Genomic DNA, 23,363 nt, shown 5'->3' with positions numbered 1-23,363 from the left:
AGTGGTGTGCCACTCTTACGGTCAACGAATCTCGCATACGCTTCAGACTGGACACCGGCGCTTCAGCAAACCTCATTTCGAAGTCTGACCTGGATACCATCCACGTCAAGCCGAGCATTCTTCCATCGGCCTGCCAGCTCATCGACTACAATGGCAATGCCATTGCTGCCAGTGATTCATGCCAGCTTGTGGTTTCTCATCGTTCCTCAAGAGCCACCCTGTGTTTCGAAATAGTAGCGTCCAACAAAGCTTCTCTGCTCGGTGCTCAGGCCTGCAAAATCCTGAATCTTGTGCAGCGGGTTCACTCCATGTCGCCCACTGAGGCATCAGCCTCGCCAGATGCCAACTTTCAAACCCAATTAGATGACATCATAGCACGATACCACAGCATCTTCGAGGGTATGGGCACACTCCCCTACACATACAAGATACTTCTGAAACCGAATGCCACACCCGTGGTTCATGCACCGCGTCGGGTGCCGGCACTCCTTAAGGACCGCCTCAAGCAGCAGCTGCAAGACCTCCAGGACCAGGGCATCATTTCTAAGGTCATGGAAACCACAGACTGGGTTAGCTCCATGGTTTGAGACAAAAAAACGTCAGGGGAACTTCGCATTTGTATCGACCCCAAAGATTTGAATCGTAACATCAAGAGGGAACACTACCCCATCCCTAAGCGAGAAGAGTTCACTAGCGAAATGGCTCACGCCAAGTTATTTACGAAGCTGGATGCCTCCAAGGGATTTTGGCAGATACAGCTGGACGCATCCAGTCAAAAGCTCTGCACTTTTAACACCCCATTTGGTAGTTACTGTTACAACCGGATGCCCTTTGGCATCATCTCCACCTTGGAGGTATTCCACCGAATAATGGAGCAAATGATGGAGGGCATCGAGGGGATGCGAGTGTACATCGATGACATCATTGTCTGGTCCACAACTCCTCAGGAACACATTGACCGCCTCAAGCGAGTGTTCCATAGGATCCACGAGCATGGCCTCCGACTCAACAGAGCCAAGTGCTCGTTCGGTCAAGCAGAAATAAAGTTCTTCGGCGACCATATTTTGCAGTTTGGTGTGCAGCCAGACGAAATAAGGTGGCGGCGATCAATGCTATGAAGACACCGGAGGACAAGAAGGCGGTCCTCCGCTTCCTAGGGATGGTCAACTTCCTTGGGAAATTTATCCCCAACCTCGCATCTCACACCATAGCTCTCCGCAATCTTGTAAAAAAGAAACACCGACTTCAAGTGGCTCCCCGCTCATGAGCGAGAGTGGCGTGAGCTCAGGACGAAACTCACCAAGGCCCCGGTCCTGGCGTTTTTCGACCCTGCCAAGGAGACGAAGATCTCCACCGACGTGAGCCAGACTGGCATTGGGGCAGTACTCCTCCAGCGCGATGAATCCTCCCCCTGGGCCCCAGTCGCATATGCATCTAGAGCCATGACCCCTACTGAGCAGCGATATGCTCAAATCGAGAAAGAGTGCCTGGGCCTCCTCACGGGGATTGACAAATTCCATGATCACGTGTATGGATTCCCCAAGTTTATGGTCGAAACGGACCACAGGCCACTGGTTCACATTATACAGAAGGACCTCAATGATATGACGCCACGCCTACAGCGTATCGTCCTCAAACTCCGACGCTATGATTTCGACCTGGTCTACACCCGGGCAAGGAGCTCATTGTGGCCGATGCACTCTCTCGCTCCATTACCACGCCATGCGAGCAGTCGGACTTCGTCTGCCAGATCGACGGCCATGTTGAGTTCTTCGCATCCAACTTTCCGGCCACTGACGAAAGGGTCGTGCAGATTCGTCAAGAGACGGCCAGGGATCCTTTACTCCAACGGGTCATGCGCCATCTCACAGGTGGTTGGCCGAAGGGCCAGTGCCCACAGTTCTACAATATAAAAGATGACCTGGCAGTGGTCGATGGCATACTAATGAAACTGGACAGGATAGTAATACCACAGAGTATGCGAGAGCTCGTCCTCGGCCAACTCCACGAGGGTCACCTGGGGGTGGAAAAGTGTCGCCGGCGAGCCCGAGAGGCAGTATATTGGCCTGGCATCAATGACGACATCGCCAACACTGTCCTAAATTGCCCAACGTGCCAACGGTTCCAGCCGGCTCAGCCGAAAGAGACTTTGCAGCCGCACGAACTGGTGTCGTCCCCATGGACCAAGGTTGGCATTGATCTTTTCCACGCAAAAGGCCGGGTCTACGTCCTCCTCGTGGATTATTTTTCAAACCAGAATTCGTCGCCCGCCACAGAGACTGAACTTATAGACTGAATGTTGCATTGCCTTGTGCTTCCTTTACACATCTGTACATATTGTTTCTTCCTAATTTGTTGTATGCCCTCTCTCTGCACTAGACATCTTCCCATGTAAATACGTTCACGTATTCTGTATATAGATCAGCTCCTACTCATGTAAATACGCTCACATACTTTGTACATAGTCAGGCTCATACACACACCCACAGCTGAAGGTACCGGAACCTGTTCCCATCCGGCAACTCAAACTCCTCCTCCAGTGCCTCCCAAGGTCAGAAAGTCCTCCTGAATGAATAGGTCCCCAAATCTCTCAATCCTTGCCCGCTGCCACCTCCTAAAGCCCCCATCCAGCCCCCCTGGGGCAAACCGGTGGTTGTCACAAATTGGTGATCACACTGACGCCCCCTCCAATCTCATGTGCTGCCTCCATTGCCCCCACACCCTCAGGGCTGCCACCACCATAGGGCTCGTAGAGTACCGAGCCGGCGAGAACGGCAGAGGCGGCGTTAGTAAAGCCTCCAAACCCGGGGCCTTGCAGGATGCCGCTTCCAGTCACTCCCAAACTGACCCCTCCCCCACTACCCACTTCCTAACCATCGATATGTTGGCCGCCCCGTTATAGTTAATAAAGCTCGGGAGGGCCAAGCCCCCCTCTCCGCGACCCCGTTCCAGGAGTGCCTTTGTTACTCTCGGGGTTTTGCCCGCCCACACAAAGCCCGATATCGCCACATTCAGTTTCCTGTTAAAGCCTTTGGGAGAAAAATCGGAAGACATTGAAAAAAGAAGAGCCGTCTTGGAAGGACCGCCACCTTCACCGTCTGGATCCTCCCCGCCAGCGTCAGCGGGAGCATGTCCCATCTGTGGAAGTCCCTTTTCATTTGATCGACCGCTTTGCCCAGATTTATCTTATGAAGCTGCCCCCAATCCTTAGTCACTTTAATCCCCAGATATCTAAAACTCCTCTCAGCCACTTTAAAAGGTATCTCCTTCAGTCTCCTTTCCTGCCCCCGTGCTTGGATCACAAACATCTCGCTCTTTCCCATATTTCACTTTTAACCTGAAAATCGCCCAAATTCTCCTAGTATCTCAATGAATTCGGCCAGGCCCACCCCCCACCGGGTCTGTGACAGAGCAGCAAGTTGTCCGCATATAGAGAGACTCTGTGCTCCACTCCCCCCCCCCCCTCACTATCCCCCGCCAGGCATTCGATGATCTAAGGGCCATTGCTGAGGGCTTTATGGCCAGGGCAAACAGTAATGGGGAGAGCGGGCACCCCTGCCTTGTCCCCCTGCAGAGACTAAAGTATTCTGATCGGTTGCTTCTTACATTTGCCACCGAGGCCTGATATAACAGTCGGACCCAATCCACAAATTCCTGCCCGAACCCAAACCTGCCTAAAATATCCCATAGGTATGTCCACTCCACACGATCGAAAGCCTTCTCCGCTTCCATGGCTACTGCCACCTCAACATCGCGCCCCTCCGCTAGCATCATTATAACATTAAGAAGCTGTCTAATATTGGACGTCAGATGCCTGCCCTTCACAAATCCCATCTGATCATCCCCGATTACCTCTGGGATGCAATCCTCTATTCGAGTGGCCAAGATCTTTGCCACCAATTTAGCATCCACATTCTAAAGGGAAATTTACCTGTATGATGCACAGCTCTCCGGGTCCTTGTCTCGCTTCAGGATGAGAGAGATTGATGCCTGTGATTAGCTTTGGGAGAAGCACTCACAGCTCCTTGGACTCGTTAAAGGTCTTGACCAGAAGTGCCCCCTGTAGCCCAGAAAAATAATAAAATTCCCCAGGGAATCCATCAGGTCCCGGGGTCTTGCATCGCCCCCAATCCGTCTATCACCTCCCAGAGCCCAATTGGGGCCCCCAGGTCTTCCATCAGCTCCTCATCTACCTTCAGAAACTCTAGCCTCTCCAGGAATTGATACATACCCTCCTCCCTGACTGGGGGTTCTGACTCATATAGTCAACTATAGAATTCACGGAACACGTCGTTAACCACCCCCGGGACAATCACTACCTTCCCCCTCATGTCCTTTATTTTCCCTATTTCTCTCGCCGCCTCCTGCTTCCTCAGCTGATGTGCCAGCATCCTGCTAGCTTTCTCCCCATATTCATATACTGCCCCTTTTACCCTCCTCAGCTGTCCCTCCGCCTTACCTGTGGACAGGAGCCCAAATTCCATTTGGAGTCTCTGACGCTCCTTCAGGAGCTCCTCATTCGGAGACTCCGCATATCTCCTGTTCACCTGTAAGATTTCTCCTATCAATCAGTCCAACTCCGCCCGTTCAGTCTTCTCCCTATGGGCCCTGATCAAAATACATTCCCCTCTAATAGCCGCCTTCAATGCCTCCCACACCACCCCAGCCACGGTCTCTCCCGTGTTGTTGTTCTTTATATACCCCCGAATGCCTTCCTCAAGGGGCTGGTTTAGCACAGGGCTAAATCACTGGCTTTGAAAGCAGACCAAGGCAGGCCAGCAGCACAGTTCAATTCCCGTACCAGCCTCCCCGAACAGGCGCCGGAATGTGGCGACTAGGTGCTTTTCACAGTAACTTCATTTGAAGCCTACTTGTGACAATAAGCGATTTTCATTTCATTTCACTTGCTCACAGATCTCGTCGTCCGCTAACTGCCCGGCATCTAATCTCCGCTGTGGGCGCTGGGACTTTCCCGTTCTTACCCACAGGTCTATCCAATGAGGCGCGTGGTCTGACACCCCAATTTCTGAGTGCTCCGTGTCCTCCACCCCCACTAACAGTGTTTTGTGTTTTATCCAGTACAAAGAAATCTATCCTGGAGTATGCCTTGTGCACATGGGAGTAAAATGAATATTCCTTGCTCCGTGGCCTCCCGAATCCCCACGGATCCAGCCCCCCCCCATGCGTTCCATGAACCCCGCAGCTCTTTCGCCATTGCTGATACCTTCCCTGGCCTAGAGTCGACCGGTTCATTCTCGGATTTAGGACCTTGTTGAAGTCACCCCCCATAACCAGCCGGTGAGAGTCAAGGTCCGGGATCTTTCCCAGCACCTTCCTGACAAACGAGACATCATCCCAGTTTGGGGCATATATATTTACCAACACCACTGCCATTCTCTCCAGTTTCCCGCTAACCATAATAAATCTGCTTCCCGGGTCTGCCTCTATCTTCCCTACCTCAAATGCCACCCTTTTGTAAATCAGGATGGCAACTGAAGTGTTGGGTACTCTGATACACAGACGAACCAACACGGTTGCGAATGGTACAACGCAGTTTTATTTCAATCAACTATTAACATAGTAAACTCTGGTTCTCAGCACATGGTGAATGCCTGAGTGGCTGACAATGAGGTCTGTGCCCTGAGCCGTCTCCTGCTCGAGTGCCCAGGAAGTGTCGTGTTCCCTGTTTTGTACTGTGTATGCTCCTGTCTGTGATTGGCTGTCATGTTGTGTGTGTTGATTGGTCCGTTGATCTGTCCATCATTGTGTGTGTATGTATGTGCTGTGATGTTCACCTGAATATCATGACATTATCCTTTTTTACAAGATTATGTGCCTACGTGGTTATAAATAGAGATGTGTACTGAGTGTAGCTAAATGTGTGTGTGTGTAATATTTACAGCATGTACATGGGGCTTAACTACATACAAGGGGCGATGTCGGGTGTGACATAATAACGAGGTTGTAGCATAAACAAAGAAGGGGGAAATGTTGAACGATAAAACAAATTCCTGTAATGATAAGAACATAAACATATTAACACAGTGGTTGCGTGAGTTCAATGTATAAACAGTCCCATAAGTCCAGTCTAGAAGGTGGGCGACGAATTCGGGTTGACCGCCTCAAGGGTAGGTCTGGAACCACCGGCTGAGGAACGGGCCTGGCCACGGGCGACAACGGAAGGGGCATGGTAGCAGACAGCGCCACAAAGTCGATATCAGGAACAACAGGAGGGCACGGTGTCAGTGTAAGTTCCCGTAGCGAGTGTGGAAGCAGGCGAAGAGCCCGGCGATTGTGCCTACGAATGGATCCATCAGGCATGCGAACCAGGAACGAGCGGGGAGCCACGTGTCGGAAAACTTCGGCAGGTGCTGACCAGCCACCTTCTGGAAGGTGGATGCGGACGTCGTCTACAGGCGCCAGGGCGGGGAGATCAGTTGCCCGTGTGTCATATGACCTCTTCTAGCGACCGCGCTGCAGTTGCGTCCTATGCAGTACCGGAGCATGGTCGATTGTGGGTGCCAGAATGGAAGGCACAGTGGTGCTGAGGGCGCGACCCATCAACAGCTGGGCTGGTGAGAGACCAGTGGCTAGTGGGGCCGAGCGATAGGCCAGCAGGGCGAGGCAGAAATCCGATTCGGCAGCAGCAGCCTTGCAGAGGAGCCGCTTGGCAATATGAACGCCCTTCTCCGCCTTTCCATTGGACTGGGGATGCAGAGGGCTAAACGTCACGTGTGTGAAGCCATACGAAGCAGCAAAGGAAGACCATTCCTGGCTGGCGAAACAGGGCCCATTTTCCGACATGACAGTCACCGGAATGCCGTGGCAAGCGAAGGTGTCTTTGCAGGCCTTTATGACAGCGGGCGAAATCAAATCGTGCAGGCGTATGACCTCTGGGTAGTTGGAGAAGTATTAAACAACGATGACATAGTCCCTGCCGAGCGCGTGAAAGAGGTCCGCACCCACCTTCGCACAGGGGAACATCACCAGCTCATGGGGCAGAAGCGTTTCAGGAGGTAGCGCCTGCTGAAACCTTTGGCAGGTGGGGCAGTTGAGCACCATATTGGCAATATCATCACTGTTGCCCGGCCAGTATACCGCCTCTTGGGCCCTCCGTCTGCACTTCGCGACCCCCAGGTGGCCTTCGTGTATTTGATCGAGAACCAGCTTGTGCATGCTGTGTGGAATCACAATCCGGTCCAGCTTCAGAAGGACACCATCAATGACGGCCAGGTCGTCTCAGACATTGTAGAACTGCGGGCACTGCCCTTTGAGCCACCCTCCCGTCATGTGGCACATCACACGTTGTAGAAGGGGGTCGGCTGCAGTCTCTCGGCGAATACGGGCCAGACTGGAGTCGTCAGCTGGCAGATTTGCTGATGTGAAGGCCACCTGCGCCGCGACCTGACATACAAACCCCTCCGAATCTGGCGGCGTGCTCACTGCTCTAGATAGGGCATCCGCAATGATAAGGTCCTTCCCTGGGCTGTAGACCAGTCAGAAGTCGTACCTCCTAAGTTTAAGTAGGATGCGCTGGAGGCGAGTGGTCATCTCGTTCAGGTCCTTTATGATGCTGACCAGGGGGCGGTGGTCAGTTTCAACAGTGAACCGGGGAAGACCATACACATAGTCATGGAACTTGTCTAAACCGGTTAGCAAGCCCAGGCACTCCTTTTCGATCTGCGCGTAGCGCTGCTCTGTGGGGGTCATGGCCCGCGATGCATAGGCGACCGGGGCCCATGACGCAGTGTCTTCCCGCTGCAGGAGCACTGCCCCAATGCCGGACTGGCTGGCATCAGTCGAGGTTTTAGTGGCACGAGACGTGTCGAAAAACGCCAATACCGATGCTGTGGTGAGCTTGAGTTTGAGCTCCTCCCATTTCTGCTGGTGTGTGTGCAGCCACTGGAATTCCGTGGACTTTTTGACGGGGTGGTGCAGAGCTGTCGTGTGGGAGGCAAGATTGGGAATGAACTTCCCCAGGAAGTTGACCATGCCTAGGAAGCGTAGCACTGCTTTCTTGTCTGCCGGCTGTGGCATGGCTGTGATGGCGCTCACCTTGTCTGCATCCGGACGGACCCCTGACCGGGAAATGTGGTCCCCCAGGAACTTCAGCTCGGTTTGGCCAAAAGAACACTTGGCTCGGTTGAGGCGCAGGCCGTTTTCCCGTATGCGTGCAAAGACATGTTGGAGACGATAGATGTGCTCCTGTGGTGTGGTGGACCAGATGATGACGTCGTCCATGTATATGCGCACCCCTTCGATGCCCTCCATCATCTGCTCCATGATCCTGTGAAAGACCTCGGATGCCGAGACGATGCCAAATGGCACTCGGTTGTAGCAGAACCTGCCGAAAGGGGTGTTGAAGGTGCACAGCTTTCGGCTGGACGGATCGAGTTGGATCTGCCAAAAACCCCGAGAGGCATCCAGTTTCGTAAATATTTTCGCCTGAGCCATTTCGTTCGTGATCTCTTCCCGTTTGAGTATGGGGTAATGTTCCCTCATAATATTGTTATTGAGGTCTTTTGGGTCAATACAGATCCGGAGCTCGCCAGAGGGCTTCTTGACACACACCATGGAGCTGACCTACGGCGTGGGCTCTGTGACCCTGGATAGGACCCCTTGGTCCTGGAGATCCTGCAGCTGCTGCTTGAGGCGGTCTTTGAGTGGCGCAGGGACTCTGTAAGGTGCATGAATGACCGGGGTGGCTCTCGTTGACCTCGACGTTGAAGTGTTGGTCGAGCTTGAGAAGGACCGTCTTGTATTTGGATTTGTCCTCGCCTTCCGCGAACACCAGAGAGCTGTAGACATGGATGGTGTGCTGACCTGCGGTGGTGAGGAGGATGCCGATCTTTCTGGTGTCCGAGGCGCTCTCTTTTTCGTTGGCTTCCAGAAAGAGCTGGAAGAGCTGTTTGAACAGCTTCCAATTGACGCCGAGGTTCCCAGTGACTTGCAACGGCTGCGGTGTGTTGACAGTGTCCATGGCGCAGGATGGCAGATTTGTGGGTAGGTATCAAATCACTCCTGGTATCATGAAGTGTTGTGTACTCTGATACACAGACGAACCAACACGGTTGCGAATGGTACAAAGCAGTTTTATTTCAAATAAATATTAACATAGTAAACTCTGGTTCTCAGCACATGGTGAATGTCTGAGTGGCTGGCAATGAGGTCTGTGCCCTGAGCCGTCTCCTGCTCGAGTGCCCAGGAAGTGTCGTGTTCCCTGTTTTGTACTGTGCATGCTCTTGTCTGTGATTGGCTGTCGTGTTGTGTGTGTTGATTGGTCCGTTGATCTGTCCATCATTATGTATGTATGTATGTGCTATGATGTTCACCTGAATATCATGACAGCAACCCCCCTTTTTTTAAAGTCCAGTTCCGAATGGAATACTTGTCCAACCCATCCCTTCTTCTGTCTAATTTGGTCTCCCAGCTTCAAGTGTGTCTCCTGTAACATGGCCAAGTCCACTTTTAGCTGTCTCAAGTGTGCGAACATGGGCCCTTTTGACCGGCCCATTCAGTCCACGATCATTCCACATAACCAGTCTGGTCAGGGGGGGCTCCTGACCCCCTCCCCTGTTGATCAGACATGACCTTTCCTAGGCCAGTCCTTAGCCCATGTCCCGCACCTCCCCTGCCCCCCCCCCTCGGCAGTCACCGCCACCTGGTCTCCATCTCCAACCTCCTAAGAGTCCCCGAGCATCTTCTCCAGCATCTTTCTCACATACGCATCGGCATCCGATCCCTCCTTTCCCTCTGGCAAACCGATGATCCGGATATTCTGCTTGCGAGAACGATTCTCCAGGTGCACCACCTTCTCCAACAGCCGTTTCTGCTGATCCTGTAGGAAACTAATTTCCATTGCCATCGCAGTGGACTGCTCCTCTTGTTCCACCGCCAGCTCCTGCAACTTTTGGATCGCCTGTCCCTGGGTCGTCACTTTCCCCTCCACCCGGTCGACCACCTCCTTAATCGAGGCCACCACCTGGGTCAGGTCCTCTGCACACTCCTTACGATGCCAGCCGAACTTCTCGTCCAAGTATTTAACCCACTGATCCATCATCCATTGAGCTGGCGTGGTCGAACTTTTCTGCTCTGCCATTGCATCCACCAAACTCTGAACTTCACTCCCAACCAACTTATGATTTCTTCATTTACGATTGTTTCTTGAGCGCAGCTCCATATACTAGGGGTTGTCCTCCTCTCCTCTCCTTTTATCCACTTATGTTGAAAAATTCCCACAGAAATCCAGCTTAAAAGCCGTTAAAAGACCACTAAGAGTGGGAGCTGCTAAATGTGCGACTGTTCACTCCATGGTCGCCACCGGAAGTCCGTTAATTCCTTAAATTCAACGCCACTCCACACAACTCTATGTGTAAAGACATTTCTCAGGTTATCTTTCATTAGATCCCACATCTATGTCCCTTTGTTTAAAATCTCTCTGTTGATAAAATAATCCTTTGCTTTTTTCTTTCTGATAAACTTTCACTCCTTGTCACTGTATCTATTTTCTCACTCTTTCCTTCTCCTTCTCTGCAAGTGTCTCCTTCCCTCTCTTTTCCTTTTGTATTCCCATTCTATCCTCATTCTTCTCAGTAGGCTGGATTTGACCATTTTCAGCAGGGTGAGAGAGGCGGAGTGGGAAGTGTGTGGTCTGCTTGCTCGTACCCCTAACATAGAACATACAGTGCAGAAGGAGGCCATTCGGCCTATTGAGTCTGCACCGACCCACTTAAGCCCTCACTTCCACCCTATCCCCATAACCCAACAACCTCTCCTAACTTTTTTGGACACGAAGGGCAATTTATCATGGCCAATCCACCTAACCTGCACGTCTTTCAGGACTTGTAGGAGGAAACCGGAGCACCCGGAGGAAACCCACGCAGACACGGGAGAACGTGCAGACTCCGCACAAACAGTGACCCAGCAGGGAATCGAACCTGGGAAGCCACACTGCTAGCCACGTGTGCTACCGTGCTGCCCGGTACCTGTCATCCAAACTGAGCCAATCGAATCAGATGGCCAGGCCGGCAGCAATTGAGGCAGCCAATAAGGGGGACTAAGCGGGAGAGGGGTTAGGTCGTGATCAGGAAGTCGGTCTCAGCCACCAATTTGAAGGCCCCGTGACCTTTCGTGCTCTCCCTTTATTTGTTAATGCAGCCTAAAAAAAGCTGAAGAAATGAAGCCTGCTCCCAACCAAACCAGCAGGCTCTGTTGCTGCATATAGCCATGGTCTACCTGGGAGACCTTTCCTTCCTCCCTGTGCTGCTTCTCCATACCTTTATAAAATTGTTTTTATTCATTTCCGGGTATGTGGGCGTCGCTGGCTAGGACAGAATTTATTGCCCATCCCTAATTGCCCTTGAGAAGGTAATGGTGAGCTGCCTTCCTGAACTGCTGCAGTCCCAGTATTGTTGGCACACCCATAGTGCTGTTCAGGAATAAATTCCAGGATTGCCGTATAACACTCCCAAACCTTTCCCAGTCCTACACCACAAAAAATGGAGTGGACAGTGGAGAATTGCAGAGGTTTGGCTCTTTAATAAGCCCAATAGCTTGTTAATTGTTTACTATAAAATGGCAGGCATGTTTTCCATTTTGACACCAGCTCGCCTCCAGTATTATTGGACACTGGCATGATGATGTCAGATAGCCGACCTGACATCATCACAACCTGGGCTGGATTCTCCGCCCCGCGACGCCGGCAACGCGGATCGCGATCAGGCAGAGAATCAGGCATCCACCTGAAATTGAGATTCCCGCCAGGCACCAAACTGACCGCTATGCTCTTGCATGGTGGCAGGGTCAGAGTTTATCCCCGTTCACTAGCAGGAGGATACAAATGGATCCGAATGGCCCATTTGCATTCCTTTAGCATACCTGGCACCAGAATCTCTGGGCCCTCGCGATTCTCCGGTCCTCTGGACAGGGAATCACCTGGGTGGGGATTATTACAGGTATCACCAAACGTGAACCTGACGTGGTGACCCTCGCGGTTGTTATATTACGTTGTGTAATATCTTATTACTCATTTGCTTCTTTCCAAGATGATCCTGAATTCGATGTTCATTAACACTCAAAGTCTCCAATTAAACTAAATAGGGAGACCCCCCCCCAGAGACCACCTTAAATGGGAGACCCCCCAGGAACTGCCTAAAATGAGAGACCCCCAGGGATCTCCTAAATAGCGATATCCTCCACAGGGGCCCCTAAATAAGGAGAATGATGCACGATCAATTACACAAAGACGAGGGTAGGATGTAATCGAGGCTTTATTACACTGAGATGTGTGGCCTCCTACAGCAGCTGACAAAATGGCTGCTGTACTGGGAGCACACATATTTATACTCCGCCTACTGGGCGGAGCCAGCAGGCAGGGGTCTACCCCGTACCTGTAGTACAGGAGCCTTACCATAAAGCACCTATATCAACATCCTATATATACAATATCTCCATCAGTGGTGACTACCACATTCGCCCCCTGTTAAAAAAATGAGTCCTGCGGGGGTGGTGGAGAACTATATACAGAAAGTTGTGTTTTAAAAGTACAGATAATATTACAAATTCAGGCGGTCCGGTGCCTTGGTCTGTCGTTGGGAGCGCTGCAGTGCTGGTGGCGACTCCGGTGGCGTCTTGGTCTTCGGTGACTCCAGGAGCGTGTCGAAATCCTCTTCATCCCCGGGTGTGAGCAAGGGGAGGGCGGATTGTCCCGGAGTGGGGGCTGCGGTGGGGTGCGCCGGGTGGAGGGAGGGTGGCGCAGGGTCGGAGGGGGGGGGTTGTGTGTGGAACCAGCTGGTGCCAGGTCCCTGAGGAAGACTGTGTCTTGGCGGCCATCGGGGTACGCTACGTAGATTGTCATGCAAGGTTCGGAGTCGATCCACTTGTGTGCTGGCACATGTACCTCGGGATAGGGCATCGGGGGGCTCGTTGAGCTTACCGGGGTGATACAAAATCTCGTAATTGTAGGTGGAGAGCTCGATCCTCCACCTCAAGATTTTATCGTTTTTGATCTTGCCCCATTGTGAGTTATTAAACATGAAGGCAACCGACCATTGGTCAGTGAGGAGAGTGAATCTCCTGCCGGCCAGGTAATGCCTCCAATGCCGCACAGCTTCAACGATGGCTTGGGCCTCTTTTTCGGTGGAGGAGTGCCGAATTTCGGAGGCAAGGAGGGTGCGGGAAAAGAATGCCACGGGTCTGCCTGCCTGGTTGAGGGTGGCGGCCAGAGCGACGTCTGATGCATCGCTCTCGACTTGGAAGGGGAGTGTCTCGTCGACAGCGTGCATCGCGGCCTTGGGCGATGTCGGCCTTGATACGGTTGAAGGCCTGGTGAGCCTCGGCCGTCAGTGGGAAAGCGGTGGATTGAATGAGTGGGCGGGCCTTGTCCGCATAATTTGGGACCCACTGGGCGTAATATCAAAAGAACCCCAGGCAACGTTTCAGGGCCATGGGGCAGTGGGGGAGGGGGCGTTCCATGAAGGGGCGCATGCGATCGGGGTCGGGCCCCAGAACTCCGTTCTGGACCACATAGCCGAGGATGGCTAAGCGGTTCGTGCTGAACGCGCACTTCTCCTTGTTATACGTGAGGTTGAGGAGTGTGGCGGTGTGGAGAAATTTGGCAAGGTTGGCGTCATGGTCCTGCTGATCATGGCCGCAGATGGTGACATTGTCCAGGTACGGGAAAGTGGCCCGCAGCCTGTACTGGTCAACCATTCGGTCCATCTCCCGTTGGAAGACCGAGACCCCGTTGGTGACGCCGAAGGGAACCCTAAAGAAATGGTAAAGGCAGCCATCTGCCTCGAACGCAGTGTATGGGCGATCCGCCTTACAGATGGGGAGCTGGTCGTAGGCAGATTTCAGGTCGACTGTCGAGAAGACCCGGCACTGTGCAATCTGATTGACCATATCAGATATGCGTGGGAGGGGGTACGCGTCGAGCTGCGTGTACCGATTGATGGTCTGACTAGTCAACGACCATCCTGTTTTTCGCCCCAGTTTTGACCACTACCACTTGGGCTCTCCAGGGGCTGTTGCTGGCCTCGATGATGCCTTCCCGAAGCAGCCGCTGGACTTCAGACCTGATGAAGGTCCTGTCCTGGGCGCTGTACCGTCTGCTCCTGGTGGTGACGGATTTGCAATCCGGGGTGAGGTTTGCAAAAAGGGAAGGTGGGTCGACCTTAAGGGTCGCGAGGCAGCACACAGTAAGGGGTGGTAGGGGCCCGCCGAATTTCAGGGTTAGGCTCTGGAGGTTGCACTGGAAGTCCAGGCCGAGTAGCAAGGCAGCGCAGAGGTTGGGGAGGACATAGAGGCGGAAGCCGCTGAACTCCACGCCCTGGACAGTGAGAGTGGCGAATCAGTACCCCCGCATCGCCACAGAGTGGGACCCGGAGGCCAGGGAGATTCTCTGGTTAGCAGGGTGTACCGCGAGGGAGCAGCGCCTTACCGTATCAGGGTGAATGAAGCTATCAGTGCTCCCGGAGTCCAGCAGGCAGGAGATCCCGTGCCCGTTGACCTTCACTTTAGTTGAAGCAGTCGCGAGGTTGTGTGGTCGAGACTGGTTAATCATGACCGAGGCGAGACGCAGCTGGTCATTGGCGGTTGCAGGCGATGAGTGGCCGGATGAGGTGCCCAACCGGCTTGGGTCCTGAGTCGGGTAAGATGGCGGCGTCCACGGGCCGCAAGTGTCGTGGGGAAAGCAAGATGGCGGCGCCCGTTGGTCCTGGGAGGAACAAGATGGCGGCGCACACTGGCCGCACGTGTTGCGAGTCGAGCAAGGTGGCGGCGTCCACTGGCCGCACATGGTCCTAGGAGGTTAAGCTGGCGGCACCCACTGGCTGTACGTGGGGGTTGCCGGGACAATAACGGCGATTGAGCGGGCCTGGCATACTGCAGCGAAATGTCCCTTCTTGCCACAGGCTTTACAGAGGGCGCTCCACGCCGGGCAGCGCTGTCAGCGGTGTTTTGCCTGCCCACAGAAGTAGCATTTGGCCCCCCGGTTGTTTGGCTGCCGCGGGGCACAGGCGTGGGATTGGCTGAGGGCGGTCGCTGATGGGGTCCACGATAGAACATAGAACATTACAGCGCAGTACAGGCCCTTCGGCCCTCGATGTTGCGCCGACCTGATGTTGGGCGGCCGTCTGCGGAGTCCGCGATGCACAGGGGGGGGAGTGGGCCGTGCGGTCGGGGCATAGGCCTGAATGTTGCATGATGCGACCGTAAGTGAAAGCGCGAGTTTTTTGGTCGCCGCGAGGTCTAGCGTGGCCCCCACTAAGAGGCGCTGGCAGATGTAATCAGACCCTATGCCCGTAACAAATGCGTCTCTCATTAGCAAATTCGAGTGTTCCGTGGCCGAAACGGCCTGACAGTCACAGTCTCTAACTAGGGGGAGCAGGGCGCGCCAGAAATCTTCCACCGACTCACCGGGAAGTTGACGCCGCGTGGAGAGGAGGTGCCTGGCGTAGAGTGTGTTAGTCCGCTGAGCGTAGTTTTCCTTCAGTAGTGCCATGGCCTTTGCGTAGGTCGGCGCGTCCTGGACAAGTGGAAAGGCGATGGAGCTCAGCCGCGTGTAAAGGATCTGGAGCTTCTGGAATTTCGTCTGGCGCAGACCCGATGTACGCTTCAAAACAGCCTAGCCAATGTTCAAAGTCCTTTTTGGCGTTGTCTGCTTGCGGATGCAGCTGCAGGCGATCTGGCTTGATGCGGAGGTTCATCTTCTGAAAAACTCAGTGTAATAAATTGATGCACGATCAATTACACAAAGAGAGTAGAATGTAATCGAGGCTTTATTACACTGAGATGTGTGGCCTCCTACAGCAGCTGACGAAATGGCTGCTGTACTGGGAGCACACATATTTATACTCCGCCTACTGGGCGGAGCCAGCATGCAGGGATCTACCCCTGCACCTGTAGTACAGGGGCCTTACTGTAAAGCACCTATATCAACATCCTATATATACAATATATACATCAGTGGTGACTACCACAGAGAGCCCCTCCACAGGGACCCCTTAAATAAATGGACGCCCCCGCACAGTCCCCGCAGAAGGTATTCCCCTGCCTGAAATCCAGAGAACAGTCCAGACAGGGGCAGTAAAAAAAATATTGAAGTAACACTCACCTGGAAGAACCACAGACGGGATTCTCCATTTCAGAAACTAAATGTTGATGCGGGACTGAATCGGGGGACTTCTACGACAACAAAATTGATACCACTGGAGCAATTCATCAACCGTTAATGGGCTAGCACCGGCGGCACGTGGAACACGATCGATTCGCCGGATTTTCCGGGGTTGGGATTGGTACTCGAGAGGCTGACAAGCAGCAGCCACATATTAGCATTCCACTCCCCACACACACCACCCCAGCCAACAAGGTGGCAGCACGGAGAATGGCTCCCTGTTTTGCAGATGCGGAGCTGGAGACCCTGTTGGATGCCGTGGAAGAGAGGTGGGCTACCCTGTACCCTGGGGTGGGAAGGAGGTTGCCACCCGCCATCGTACACGGGGCCTCCAGTGTGGGAAGGTGACAGCAAGGTCCCCCCGACAGTATATGGATTGGATCCTGACCTCCAAGGGGTGGGGGGATTCTCACACTGGGGGGTCGATGGAATGGCGGGAGAGGCCAGGGTCAGCAGGAGTCAGCTGACTTACGGGAGTGTCATGGGGGGAGCAAAATGGCTAGATGAGGATCTAGCGGGGGAAGGAGGGGGGGAGGGGTTAGGGGGGGGGGGAAATGGGTTGCTGCTGCATTGGCCAAAGGAGAGCTGGAAGTAGGAGAGGTAGCCGGGGCGGGAGTCCGCCGCCTGGGGGACTGGAGAGTGTGGGAGGCGCGGGCACGTGGGTGGCCTAGAATAGGAGATGGCTAGTCGGCGGGGGGGGGGGGGGGGGGGGGGGGGGGGGGGGGCGAGTAGCCCTCCGATCCGGCTGATAACTTGGAATGTGTGGGGCCTGAACGGGCCGGTGAAGAGGGCCCGGGTGTTCGCGCACTTAAAGGGACTGAAGGCAGACGTGGTTATGCTCCAGGAAACACATCTGAAGGTGGCAGATCAGGTTAGGCTGAGAAAGGGATGGGTAGGACAGGTCTTTCATTCAGGGCTGGATGCGAAGTACAGCGGGGTTGCAATACTGGTGGGGAAGCGGGTGTCGTTTGAGGCACTGAATATTGTAGTAGATAATGGAGGTCGATATGTGATGGTGAGTGGTAGGTTGCAGGGGGTGCGGGTGGTACTGGTGAACGTATATACCCCGAACTGGGATGATGCCGGATTTATGAAACGCATGCTGGGTCGGATTCCGGACCTGGAGGTAGGAAGCTTGATAATGGGGGGGGAGGGGGAACTTCAACACGGTGCTGGACCCAGCACTGGACCGTTCTAGGTCCAGGACGGGTAAGAGGCCGGCTGCGGCCAAGGTGCTCAGGGGGTTTATGGACCAGATGGGGGGAGTGGATCCATGGAGGTTTGCCAGGCCGCTGGCCAGGGAATTTTCCTTCTTCTCCCACGTCCATAGAGCCTACACCCGGACAGATTTTTTCATTTTGAGTAGGGCGCTAATCCCGAAAGTGGAGGGAACGGAATATTCGGCCATAGCTATCTCGGACCACGCCCCGCATTGGGTGGAGTTGGAGTTGGGGGAGGAGAGGGACCAGCGCCCGCTGTGGTGCCTTGATGTGGGACTGTTGGCGGATGAGGGGGTGTGCGGGCAGGTGCGGGGGTGTATTGAAGGATACTTGGAGGCCAACGACAATGGGGAGGTGCAGGTGGGGGTGGTCTGGGAGGCGTTGAAGGCGGTGGTCAGGGGAGAGCTAATCTCCATTAGAGCCCACAGGGAGAATAGAGAGGGGGGGGAGAGGGACAGGTTAGTGGGGGAGATTATAAGGGTTGACGGGAAGTATGCAGAGGCCCCCGAGGAGGGGCTACTCAGGCAACAACGGAACCTGCAGACGGAATTCGACCTGTTGACCACGGGGAAAGCAGAGGCACAGTGGAGGAAAGCGCAGGGGGCGGCGTATGAGTATGGGGAGAAGGCGAGTCGGATGCTGGCACATCAGCTTCGTAAGAGGGAGGCAGCGAGGGAGATTGGTGGAGTTAAGGACAGAGGGGGGAATACAGTGCGGCGTGCTGTGAGAATAAACAAGGTATTTAGGGACTTCAATGGGGATCTGTACAGGTCCGAGCCCCCAGCGGGGAGCAGGGGATGCGACGATTCCTGGATCAGCTGAGGTTCCCGAGGGTGGAGGAGGAGGAGGTGGCTGGTTTGGGGGCGCCGATTGGGCTGGAGGAGCTGGTTAAAGGATTGGGGAGCATGCAGGCGGGGAAGGCCCCAGGGTCGGATGGGTTCCCGGTTGAATTTTATAGGGAATACGTGGACCTGCTGGGCCCGTTGCTAGTGAGGACTTTTAATAAGGCGAGGGAGAGGGGGACCCTGCCCCCGACAACGTTCAGGGCGCTGATTTCTTTGATCTTGAAGCGGGACAAGGATCCATTGCAATGTGGGTCGTATAGACCGATCTCGCTCCTCAATGTTTTTTTTTAATTAAATATTTTATTGAAAATTTGTGGTCAACCAACACAGTACATTGTGCATCCTTTACACAATATTATAACAATACAGATAATAATGACCTATTTTATAAACAAAAAATGAATAAATAATAAATAACAAAAATAAAAACTAGCCCTAATTGGCAACTGCCTTGTCACAAGTAACACTCTCCAAAAATATAATTTAACAGTCCAATATATAATTGTCTGTAGCAACGACCTATAAATACTATACAGTATATATTAACAATCCTGAGAGTCCTTCTGGTTCCTCCCTCCCCCCCCCCCCCCCCACCCCCCCCCCCCCCCCCCCCCCCCCCGATCCTGGGCTGCTGCTGCTGCCTTCTTTTTTCCATTCCGTCTATCTTTCTGCGAGGTATTCGACGAACGGTTGCCACCGCCTGGTGAACCCTTGAGCCGACCCCCTTAGGACGAACTTAATCCGCTCTAGCTTTATAAACCCTGCCATGTCATTTATCCAGGCCTCCACCCCCGGGGGCTTGGCTTCTTTCCACATTAGCAATATCCTGCGCCGGGCTACTAGGGACGCAAAGGCCAAAACATCAGCCTCTCTCGCCTCCTGCACTCCCGGCTCTTGTGCAACCCCAAATATAGCCAACCCCCAGCTTGGTTCGACCCGGACTCCTACTACTTTCGAAAGCACCTTTGTCACCCCCATCCAAAACCCCTGTAGTGCCGGGCATGACCAAAACATATGGGTATGATTCGCTGGGCTTCTCGAGCACCTCGCACACCTATCCTCCACCCCAAAAAATTTACTGAGCCGTGCTCCAGTCATATGTGCCCTGTGTAATACCTTAAACTGAATCAGGCTTAGCCTGGCACACGAGGACGACGAGTTTACCCTGCTTAGGGCATCTGCCCACAGCCCCTCCTCGATCTCCTCCCCCAGCTCTTCTTCCCATTTCCCTTTTAGTTCATCTACCATAGTCTCCCCTTCGTCCCTCATTTCCCTATATATATCTGACACCTTACCATCCCCCACCCATGTCTTTGAGATCACTCTGTCCTGCACCTCTTGTGTCGGGAGCTGCGGGAATTCCCTCACCTGTTGCCTCGCAAAAGCCCTCAGTTGCATATACCTGAATGCATTCCCTTGGGGCAACCCATATTTCTCGGTCAGCGCTCCCAGACTCGCGAACTTCCCATCCACAAACAGATCTTTCAGTTGCGTTATTCCTGCTCTTTGCCACATTCCATATCCCCCATCCATTCCCCCCGGGGCAAACCTATGGTTGTTTCTTATCGGTGACCCCCCCAAGGCTCCAGTCTTTCCCCTATGCCGTCTCCACTGTCCCCAAATCTTCAGTGTAGCCACCACCACCGGGCTTGTGGTGTAGTTCCTCGGTGAGAACGGCAATGGGGCTGTCACCATAGCCTGTAGGCCAGTCCCCCTACAGGACGCCCTCTCTAATCTCTTCCACGCCGCTCCCTCCTCCTCTCCCATCCACTTACTCACCATTGAAATATTAGCGGCCCAATAATACTCACTTAGGCTCGGTAGTGCCAGCCCCCCCCTATCCCTGCTACGCTGTAAGAATCCCTTCCTCACTCTCGGGTCTTCCCGGCCCACACAAAACCCATGATGCTCTTTTCAATCCTTTTAAAAAAAGCCTTCGTGATCACCACCGGGAGGCACTGAAACACAAAGAGGAATCTCGGGAGGACCACCATCTTAACCGCCTGCACCCTCCCTGCCATTGACAGGGATACCATATCCCATCTCTTGAAATCCTCCTCCATCTGTTCCACCAACCGCGTTAAATTTAACCTATGCAATGTGCCCCAATTCTTAGCTATCTGGATCCCCAGGTAACGAAAGTCCCTTGTTACCTTCCTCAACGGTAGGTCCTCTATTTCTCTACTCTGCTCCCCTGGATGCACCACAAACAACTCACTTTTCCCCATGTTCAATTTATACCCTGAAAAATCCCCAAACTCCCCAAGTATCTGCATTATTTCTGGCATCCCCTCCGCCGGGTCCGCCACGTATAGTAGCAAATCGTCCGCATACAAAGATACCCGGTGCTCTTCTCCTCCCCTAAGTACTCCCCTCCACTTCTTGGAACCCCTCAACGCTATCGCCAGGGGCTCAATCGCCAGTGCAAACAATAATGGGGACAGAGGGCATCCCTGCCTTGACCCTCTATGGAGCCGAAAATATGCAGATCCCCGTCCATTCGTGACCACGCTCGCCACTGGGGCCCTATACAACAGCTGCACCCATCTAACATACCCCTCTCCAAAACCAAATCTCCTCAACACCTCCCACAAATAATCCCACTCCACTCTATCAAATGCTTTCTCGGCATCCATCGCCACTACTATCTCCGTTTCTCCCTCTGGTGGGGCCATCATCATTACCCCTAACAACCTCCGTATATTCGTGTTCAGCTGTCTCCCCTTCACAAACCCAGTTTGGTCCTCGTGGACCACCCCCGGGACACATTCCTCTATTCTCATTGCCATTACCTTGGCCAGGACCTTGGCATCTACATTTAGGAGGGAAATAGGTCTATAGGACCTGCATTGTAGCGGGTCCTTTTCCTTCTTTAAGAGAAGCGATATCGTTGCTTCAGACATAGTCGGGGGCAGTTGTCCCCTTTCCTTTGCCTCATTAAAGGTCCTCGTCAGTACCGGGGCGAGCAAGTCCACATATTTTCTATAGAATTCGACTGGGAATCCATCCGGTCCCGGGGCCTTTCCCGCCTGCATGCTCCTAATTCCTTTCACCACTTCTTCTACCTCGATCTGTGCTCCCAGTCCCACCCTTTCCTGCTCTTCCACCTTGGGAAATTCCAGCTGATCCAAGAAGCCCATCATTCTCTCCCTCCCATCCGGGGGTTGAGCTTCATATAATTTTTTATAAAATGTCTTGAACACTCCATTCACTCTCTCCGCTCCCCGCTCCATCTCTCCTTCCTCATCCCTCACTCCCCCTATTTCCCTCGCTGCTCCCCTTTTCCTCAATTGGTGTGCCAGCAACCTGCTCGCCTTCTCCCCATATTCGTACTGTACACCCTGTGCCTTCCTCCATTGTGCCTCTGCAGTGCCTGTAGTCAGCAAGTCAAATTCTACATGTAGCCTTTGCCTTTCCCTGTACAGTCCCTCCTCCGGTGCTTCCGCATATTGTCTGTCCACCCTCAAAAGTTCTTGCAGCAACCGCTCCCGTTCCTTACTCTCCTGCTTCCCTTTATGTGCCCTTATTGATATCAGCTCCCCTCTAACCACCGCCTTCAACGCCTCCCAGACCACTCCCACCTGGACCTCCCCATTATCATTGAGTTCCAAGTACTTTTCAATGCACCCCCTCACCCTTAGACACACCCCTCATCTGCCATTAGTCCCATGCCCATTCTCCAGGGTGGGCGCCCTCCTGTTTCCTCCCCTATCTCCAAGTCCACCCAGTGTGGAGCGTGATCTGAAATGGCTATAGCCGTATACTCCGTTCCCCTCACCTTCGGGATCAATGCCCTACCCAGCACAAAAAAGTCTATTCGCGAGTAGACTTTATGGACATAGGAGAAAAACGAGAACTCCTTACTCCTAGGTCTGCTAAATCTCCACGGGTCTACACCTCCCATCTGCTCCATAAAATCTTTAAGTACCTTGGCTGCTGCCGGCCTCCTTCCAGTCCTGGACTTCGACCTATCCAGCCCTGGTTCTAACACCGTATTAAAATCTCCCCCCATTATCAGCTTTCCCATCTCTAGGTCCGGAATGCGTCCTAGCATCCGCCTCATAAAATTGGCATCATCCCAGTTCGGGGCATATACGTTTACCAAAACCACCGTCTCCCCCTGTAGTTTGCCACTCACCATCACGTATCTGCCCCCGTTATCCGCCACTATAGTCTTTGCCTCGAACATTACCCGCTTCCCCACTAATATAGCCACCCCCCTGTTTTTCGCATCTAGCCCCGAATGGAACACCTGCCCCACCCATCCTTTGCGTAGCCTAACCTGGTCTATCAGTTTCAGGTGCGTTTCCTGTAACATAACCACATCTGCCTTAAGTTTCTTAAGGTGTGCGAGTACCCGTGCCCTCTTTATCGGCCCGTTCAGCCCTCTCACGTTCCACGTGATCAGCCGAGTTGGGGGGCTTCCTAACCCCCCCCCCCTTGTCGATTAGCCATCACCTTTTTCCAGCTCCTCACCCGGTTCCCACGCAGCTGTATCTCCCCCAGGCGGTGCCCCCCCGCCCATCCTCTCCCATACCAGCTCCCCCCTCTCCCCAGCAGCAGCAACCCAGTAATTCCCCCCTCCCACCCCCCCCCGCTAGATCCCCCGCTAGCGTAATTACTCCCCCCATGTTGCTCCCAGAAGTCAGCAAACTCTGGCTGACCTCGGCTTCCCCCCGTGACCTCGGCTCGCACCGTGCGACGCCCCCTCCTTCCTGCTTCTCTATTCCCGCCATGATTATCATAGCGCGGGAACCAAGCCCGCGCTTCTCCCTTGGCCCCGCCCCCAATGGCCAACACCCCATCTCCTCCACCTCCCCCCATCACCACCTGTGGGAGAGAGAAAAGTTACCACATCGCAGGATTAGTACATAAAACCCCTCTTTGCCCCCCACATTCGCCCCACCACTTTGTTCGAACGTTCTTTTTAATAACCCGCTCATTCCAGTTTTTCTTCCACAATAAAAGTCCACGCTTCACCCGCCGTCTCAAAGTAGTGGTGCCTCCCTCGATATGTGACCCACAGTCTTGCCGGTTGCAGCATTCCAAATTTTATCTTCTTTTTATGAAGCACCGCCTTGGCCCGATTAAAGCTCGCCCTCCTTCTCGCCACCTCCGCACTCC

Source organism: Scyliorhinus torazame, chromosome 1 (assembly GCF_047496885.1).
Source record: "Scyliorhinus torazame isolate Kashiwa2021f chromosome 1, sScyTor2.1, whole genome shotgun sequence".
Lineage (NCBI taxonomy): Eukaryota > Metazoa > Chordata > Chondrichthyes > Carcharhiniformes > Scyliorhinidae > Scyliorhinus > Scyliorhinus torazame.
Note: the sequence above shows the minus strand (reverse complement) of the source record.